The 5,947-nt window shown below is 46.0% G+C and overlaps 1 long non-coding RNA gene across 1 annotated transcript; it reads right to left on the bottom strand.

Annotated features, from left to right (window-relative positions):
* Positions 1–5,090: 5,090 nt before the first annotated feature.
* Positions 5,091–5,577, bottom strand: LOC120243854. Its single transcript, XR_005531406.1, has 2 exons — positions 5,336–5,577; positions 5,091–5,135 (listed from the first exon to the last, which is right to left on the bottom strand). It is a non-coding gene; the product is annotated as an uncharacterized LOC120243854 (long non-coding RNA).
* Positions 5,578–5,947: the final 370 nt, after the last annotated feature.

The following is a 5,947-nucleotide window of genomic DNA, read 5'->3' as shown; positions in this document are numbered from 1 at the left end:
CTGTGGCAAAACTGTATTGGATCCTTGTGAGATGAGATTTTTCTGGTATCTTTACACAGTTGAGAAAATATTTTTCTCTTGTCAGCTGTCATACTTACCCAACTGCACACAGACTGAACCGGCAGACTGGATGATGGATGAAGACAGAACTGGGACTTTGCCCACCTTCATTTGGCGCCATGTTTTGAAGTACTGATGAATGGGAGCTGTATCATGATGGTGCCCGTGAGACTTTTAATTTATAGAAGTGACTGAGTGACAGCACAGACAGACTTATGCCACTGAAAGATTTTTTAAAAATATAATTTATTGTCAAATTGGCTAACACACAGTGTGTACAGTGTGTTTTCGGTTGTGGGGATAGATTCCCGCGGTGAAAGAAGATTTTTATTACTTATATTTCCCAAGAGGAAGGGGCCTGCGACGCCGCGCATAGCCAGTGGGGAAGCACCAGTGTTGGTCAGGAGACAGAAAGGAGAGGGGAGCAAACATGGGCCAGAGCCTTTATTGTGGGGGTTTTTTTTTGTATGTGTGTGTGGGTAAGGCAAAACAGGGCGGGGAAAACAATTTCTGATTGGCTAGTTCAGATGATTCTGGCAGGATTGGAGTGTATGAGCTGTCCTTGGTTGTCTGGTACCTGGCCCTGGGGTAATTTGGGGCCGGGGAATATTGACTTAAATAAAGGAGGTGGTTGGGGGTGGGGACTCAGGGTTGGGTAGTTTGCATATGAAAGGTGTGTTCACAGGTAAGTTATTATTATCTTAGGAATTGACCAGCCCAGGGAGGGGCAGTCTCTCCCTGGTTAGCGAGGCCCCTGAAAATGTCAAGACATCATAAAATACAGAAAATAAAAAATAAGATTAATATAGAGTTCCATCAGTTCTAGAAGAAGCCTAGACTGACCAAAAAAAAAAAAAAGTTTAATTTCTAAAAGAGGCCCAAGTGTATTGTGTATCTTGTAGCCTTACTTCGTCTAGATTTGATCACGAGAATAGATCAGTTCTTGTGCAATTTGGGGTCAGCCTCATTTCCTGGTTCTCACACACCAGCCTGACATTGTTGTGTTTGGATTCACAACACGGCCAGGGGATGTTTACATCCCCACCCAGACAGCTGTGCTCATTGAAAGAGAAGGAATGATGATGGTGTTTATTTCTAGAACAGTAAAACACTGAAACCTCTGGTCTCTAAAAATAGGTCACAATTTTACTTAGAGGTAGACTGGAACTGTTTATCCAAACTCAGCATTGTCTGACAATGGCTTTCCAAAGTTAGTGTAACTTGAAAAACGGTCTTAGATTATTTTAAAAGATTTAAAAATGGCAAGTATTGGAAATTCTGCAGATTTTTCTTTCCTAATTAGAGAACGTGGAGGGGCACCTGGGTGGCTCAGTCGGTTAGGCGTCCCGACTTGGGCTCAGGTTATGATCTCACGGATTGTGGGTTTGAGCCCCGCGTCGGGCTCTGTATTGACAGCTCAGAGCCTGGAGCCTGCTTTGGATTCTGTGTCTCCCTCTCTCTGCCCCTCCTTAGCTCTTTCCCTCTCAAAAATAAAGAAACACTTAAAAAAAGAAAAAGAAAAGAAAATGTGGAATCATGGTTACAGAGTATTTTCATGTATTTACTCTAAATTGGCCAAGTCTGGGGAATCATGGATATAGGTGGCCCTGTTCTCATAACCAGAATCACTTGGATAATGGCTGAACTCTAACTTTGAAATGTTTTCAATGCCTCCTTAATCCCAAACCATATTAGTTGATTTAGGAAAAAGATAAAGGGTGCAGGGAGTTGTACTTTACCAGTTAAGAGGCCATGTCTGATGGCCCTTGGCAATCGAGACAACCCTATTTATGGTTGATTTTTAAAAACGTTATACAATTTTCACCCTGCAACTCTCAGGGTAAAGCATAGTTCTGTGGACAAGCTGAGCTCTCAGGGAAGAGCCTCAGGTTGGTGGTTATTTGTGTAATAGCAGCATCTTTTCACTGGTTAATACTCCCTAGATCTAGCTTCAGCTTTCCCAACCCCGACAGCTGTATTTCTCACATCTCATATATTGCCCTCATTATTCTAAGAGCGTATATCGGAAATACAATTAGAGAAAATTTTGATAGGCCTCAGGGCAATTAAGCGTATCAGATAGGAGCAAACCTCTCATTAAAATACCAAAAGTCATGAAAAAAATTAAAAGCAAACTTTTAAGACCCTCAAATATGTTTTCTAATGTTTTCATTCTTTGGCCTGCGGAAGAAGTGCTGTAAGAGGTTCAGATTTCCATTATTCACATGCAAATGGAATCCTAGAATACTGTCTGAATTTAAATTAATTCTTGGCTTCCGTGCTAATTCAGGTTATCTAGGTGGCACAGGCTGTTAGTTGCCTACTCAAAATCTATTCTCGCCTTCTTCCTGAGTGACAGATTTGTCACTGAGCACATTGCTGCTTAGAACAAGCCACATTTCCAGATCCCCTTGTGGCGTGGGACGGCCAACTAGTTCCAAGTGGAATTTGTTGAGAGGGACTTCTAGAAAGTGCCCCTGATGACTGGGAAGGATGGAGGAAGGTCCTTGCCCATCCTTACTTCTTCAGATGCCTACCTGGATCATGGACTTGATGGCTAGAGCTTTGGTACCATATTTGATCTTGAAGTGACCTTCAAAATGGAAGCTCCTGTGTGAAGAATGGTGGAGCAGGAAGACGTAAGTGAGGGTCCCTGATGGTCATGTGGTGCCACTGTCACAACTGCAGACTGCTTATTCCTGGACTTCCTTCTGTAAAGGAATCATAAGCTTTTATCTCGTTTAAGCCACCAGTCCTATTTGATTTACTGTGTCAGTGCTGGCCCTGTTCATATGATTGAGGAATTAATATATTTGAGAATTTCACTTATCTACTTTGCAATTACTACTTGTTGAAAGCAAATGCTTCCTGGACTCAATGTGATGCTGTTATAAAAGAATTTTAAAAATCCAGGTGCCAAAGAGAGAACTTGACTTTTAAAAGCTTTTGCTAAGAAATCATATTCTCGAATTTCCCTAGATAGCAGGAAATCTCTCTCTCTCTCTACACACACACACACACACACACACACACACAGAATTGTTAGTCTTCAGCTCAGCAGACCTGAGTCTGAATTCAAGGCGATGCCTCTGATAAGCTATTTGGTATCAGCTGTATGACTTTGGGCAACTTACTTAGCTTGCAAGTAGCCTCTTTGTTCTTCACCTACAAATTGGGGAAGGGTAGGTGCCTCACATCCATTGGACAGTTAAGTGAGATCATATATGTACAGCAGAAGCCAGTAAAACATAGTGGGCTGAGCTGACATAATAGAGGATGGGAGAAAAAACGTAGAGAATTGGAGGGAGAGACAAGTCCCCTAAATAGACTCAATCGTCCTTTTCACCAGATTTCTGTGTCAATATTTTAGTTGTTCTTTCAATTCTAGTCCCTTGCTCTGGGGATGTGGCCCTTGCACTGTTACCCGTTTCCCATTACCTGGTCAGTCTTCTGAGGCCCGCTTCCGCCTGGCATCTGCGTCTCTGCGAGATCTGGTCAGTCCTTTGGTCTCCAGCTTCATATCTAGCCCTTCAGAACCCAAACTTCCTGCTTTAAGTGTCCCACCTTTTTCCTATTTCAGAGATATTTCCATCCTATCTGGGGTACGTTGGGCCAACCTTCCATCCTGGTAAACCTACAAAGCCCAGTGCCAGCTGCTGTCATTTCCCTGCCCACGCAATAGAGTTAGTTGTTCGTTGCTTTATATTCTTCTCTGCAGTATGAAAGTTCCCTTGGCCTCCTCCCTGCGCTCCCCGACTCCCTGTCCCGGCCCAAGAGCTGGTTTTATTTGCACTTGTCTGTGTTAGGAACACGTTAGTTGCATGTTTGATCAAGGAGCAATTATGGCAGGCTTATTCACAGCCCAGCGAGGCCAGCAGGCTACGTGTCCAGCTGCTCACAGAGAGGCATTGCCTATAAGGCTTTCCCTCCAATCCTTCAGTCTTGCGGGCAAAGGAGCCTAATTTTATTCATTTTTCTCACCAGTTCATGTTGATTGGGTTTACCATAGGCACTAAATTCTTCAGCAGACCCAGTCTCTCAAAGGCGGACTTACAGTAACCAAATTATTTGTAAATTAAGTAAACAAAGTCAATTAAAATTAAGAAGCAGAATCACTGAAGGGGCTAGAGCAGTGCTCTCGACCCTCAGCTGCACATTCTCTCCCTTCCACGCTCTCCAACAGCAGGCCCGCGGGAGGGTCCTGATCCTCAGCAGAGGTGGCCTGGTGAGTTAAAGGAACAGCATGTTTCATGCTTTCGGCTCCAGTCAGCCTGATGCACCTGTCTTCCCGGCATGAGCCCTGCATGTCACTGGGTCACAGAAGCCAGTGCTGAGTACGGGCCACCCTCTCCCTTTAAAACTTTGTTTTAAAGTTTCTTCGGGGCTGCTTACGGCTGCGTCTAAGTACTGACAACATCCTCTGGCTGCTGCCACGCCCGGTCTCGCCAGACGGCATGGAGTGCTGACCCAATATCCGCCACCGGCCTGAAGACTGGATAGAAGGGCGACCTTCAGAAGATTTACACTCTGAAGACAGTTCTGCTTCACCTGAACATTAAAGAACCGTGGCTGTTGCTTCGGTTATTCGTGAATTCTAAACGATTTCACTTGGGAAATGGAGCGAAGGTACCATTGCTCACTCACTGGCTGTCCAGTTGTTACTGGGAGCCTCCTCTTTAGGTTCTGGGCCAAATGTGCAGGAACACGGGGTAAAGATAAAAGAGCCCAGGAGACCACCTCTTGGATTATGGTATCTGTACTCAGCTCGCAAAGGAAAACCTTGCAGAATCGTCTGCAGTGAAAGGAATTTGCGCCTTAGGGGCTGTGGAGGTGCTGGGCAGCTTCTCCAAAGGAAGGGTGATTTGTGCATTCGCGTCTGGGCCCGAGGCTATGAGGCCAGTACCAACAGAGCACGACGCGGTCCCTTTGGCTGGGGATCATGCACGGCAGCCTCTGTGACAGAGATGGCACACTGTTCTCTTGTTGCTTAAAACAGGACATGACCTCCAGTAATTTGAAAGCTGTTTTTAATTTCTTCTTCCTTGAGACGGCTCATCCTGCCTCTGGCTAGTTGCCTGGGAGGAAAGAGAAAAAAAGGAAAATATAGAAAGAGGGAAGGAAGTTCCTTCCCCACACTGAATGACCCGTCTTCTTCCTCAGGACACTCAAGGATTCATTTCAGCGTGTCCTGCCCGGCCCCACCCCTACCCCTGTGCGTCTCCCCTGCCTCAGCCTCCCCCCAGCTCCATCACAGCTGGCCATGCGGACCTCCCACCTGCAGCTTGAGCCGGGGCCAGCCTCCTTCCCAGGCCTGTCCAGACCATAGGCAGGAAACGATTAAGCAGCCCCCGGTGCTCACAGCGCACACTGTCAGGGGACACGGCCAGACACCATCCCCACTCTGCTAACGGAGGATGCGTGTCCCTCCGCCGACCGCCGAACGGCCTCATGGCAAGCCCTTCCCGTCCCCCTCCCTCCCGTCTGCTGGGGAAGGACACTGGCAGCTGACTTTTGCAAGCCCGAGTCTCCTCCACTGTGGGACCTGGTTTCTAAGTCTGCCATTCTGTTTGGGACCTCAGAGCAGTGACCGTAGAGAATTCTGAATCCAAGAAACTTCCTGATTCTATAGGGTCAGGGGTGACTTGCAGTGTGTTTTGTTTTGTTTTGTTTTGTTTTGTTTTTTTTGGAGGCTTTGTCCTTCCAAATCTACAAATCTCCATAGCCTTCACACTTTTTGATACAGTAACTGACATTTTCTCAAGCCTATGTAAAGTGCTAGCTGCGTTCAGCTTTCCTAGTCCTCTCCCATCAAAATTACTGCCCCTACGCCCTTCTTAAACTGTAATTCTGGAGTCACCCGTTCTGAAGGGGACTCACCTTACTGTTT

Source organism: Hyaena hyaena, unplaced genomic scaffold (assembly GCF_003009895.1).
Source record: "Hyaena hyaena isolate Hyena2069 unplaced genomic scaffold, ASM300989v1 scaffold_358, whole genome shotgun sequence".
Taxonomy (NCBI): Eukaryota; Metazoa; Chordata; class Mammalia; order Carnivora; family Hyaenidae; genus Hyaena; species Hyaena hyaena.
This window is presented reverse-complemented; position numbering and strand designations above follow the sequence as displayed.